This window comes from Triticum aestivum, chromosome 3A (genome assembly GCF_018294505.1).
Source record: "Triticum aestivum cultivar Chinese Spring chromosome 3A, IWGSC CS RefSeq v2.1, whole genome shotgun sequence".
NCBI lineage: Eukaryota > Viridiplantae > Streptophyta > Magnoliopsida > Poales > Poaceae > Triticum > Triticum aestivum.
The window spans coordinates 656,618,339-656,620,395 of NC_057800.1; positions in this window are offsets into that span (position 1 = coordinate 656,618,339).

Below are 2,057 nucleotides of genomic sequence, written 5' to 3' on the forward strand. Positions count from 1 at the left end.
GACTTCTCACACCGTATTGTGAGGTACTTAAGCCCCTGGCGTATTGGCCGTACCAAAGTGTACGGGTGCAACATGTCATTAATGAATATATATTCGTAAAAAAGAGTAATGCAATAATAGACAGAAGTTATGCATTGTTTATTAAAAAAAGCTGTGATCAAAGCAGAACGATACAAATAGTTCGATAAGCAAAAAATAGGACTATTTAACGTGTCCTTTCCAGGGGTGAGCCGCGGAATGGTATGTGAAACAGGTATACTGCTCGTTATAGAGACCACCTTAGAGTTCCATAGTGCGGCGTAGCTTTCTGCTTCCCTGGTTGTATCGTTTGTGCGGCAATTGTACTGCCGGACAAGCCTTCCGAAGAATGGAGTCCTGAAAATAAGAAAAAATTGAGAAATTGTCACATCCCTAGTCTGGTATGACCTAGACTAGCTAGTCAGTTGTGCATCATTTTTAAATTCCATTTTAATTTTAAAATGAGGATTTGTGAAACCCTCAGAATCATCTCTGAAAATGACCCAAATAAAAATTGCTCCAAAAAGGTCCAAGAAAATGCTCCTGTTGCTCTCTGAAAATATTGGACAGAGATAAAAATCAAACCAATATTTTTAAGAGCTCATAAGTATTTATTTTGGGCATTTGGAATTAATGCATAAATATTTGCATTGGAAATATATTAGTTATATATATTAATATATGTCCAAAAATTATGCCACATGTTGGGGAGCTCTGGAATAATGCCACTAGTTCCTACAAAAATGGGCATAAGGAAATAAATTGATTTAGTATTATTACTAAATCAAAACATATGTCAGAATATTAGAAAAGAGACAAAAAGAGGAGAAACTTACCTGGGCCTCCTCCCTGTGCAGCCCAGCAGCAGCCAGCGCCGGCCCAGCCCACCTGGCCCCCTCCTCTGTCGTCTTCCTCCCCGACAGGAGGACGGGCGCGTGCCCGACGCGCGTGCGCTCCGCCGCGCCACACCACCTCCCTCTCTGCCTGCCTGCCCTCTCCCCTCCTCGTCTGGATGCCCCGGAGACGCCACGCAGCTACCCCGACCTCTCTCGCACTCTCCCTCGCCCTCGTCCTCTCCTCTGTCACTCTCTCTCTCACGGCCAAACGCCACCGACGCCACCGCTCGCCGTTGCCGCGGCCACCACCTCTCCCTCTCCCTCTCTTCGAGTCCGGTAGCTCCGCCACGTCGTCCACCACCTCTCCGTCAAGCCGTGCCTCACCGGACGCCCCGTGGAGCCGTCGCCGTCGCCTTCTTCACCTCCGGCCGCCGTGGATCCCCATCGCCGCCCCGCCGTCTCGAGTGCGTCCCCGAGCCCGCTTCGACGCCCGCTGCAACCGCGGTGAGCTCCGCCACCGTTCCCCTCTCTCCCCTGGTCGCGCTCGCCCTCTAGCTGTCGTCTCCACCATGGCCGGACCTTCGCCGCCGCCGAGCTCGCCGTCGACGCAGCTCCGGTGACCATTTGGTCACCTCGGCGAGTCCAACAAGCTCGTAGGGCCACGTAGAGCATCCCTAGTGCTTTGCTTCTCCCGTTTTCGCGCTCCAAACGCGCTCTCGTGCACGACCGAACTCCGGCAGCCGCAGCCGAGCTCGCTCCTTCGACTCCGGCCACCCCAGGCCCAGCCACGGCCACCGCCCGACGCGCCATCGAGCTGGCTCTCCAACGCGCCTAGCCGCGCGCCATTTGGAGCACCACAGAGGAAACCCGGGGCACAAGTACACCGCGGATCTCGCCGGCGACTAACCGCCGGCGGGTTTGACTTGTTTGACCTGGGGTTTGACCCCCCAGGGTCGCTGACTAGTGGGGCCAGGCCCTGCTAATTTTAGTTAAATATTAACTAAACCTAATTAGCCACTAACACTGACCAGTGGGCCCCAGCGCCACTAATCCTTTAATTAGGATTAAACTAACCCTGTTTAACCCCCTGACACTAACGTGTGGACCCCACACGTCAGGTTTGACCCCATCAGCCACAGTTGACTGCTGACGTCGTGCTGACGTCATGCTGACGCAATATATATTTTCTAGAATTAAAATAAA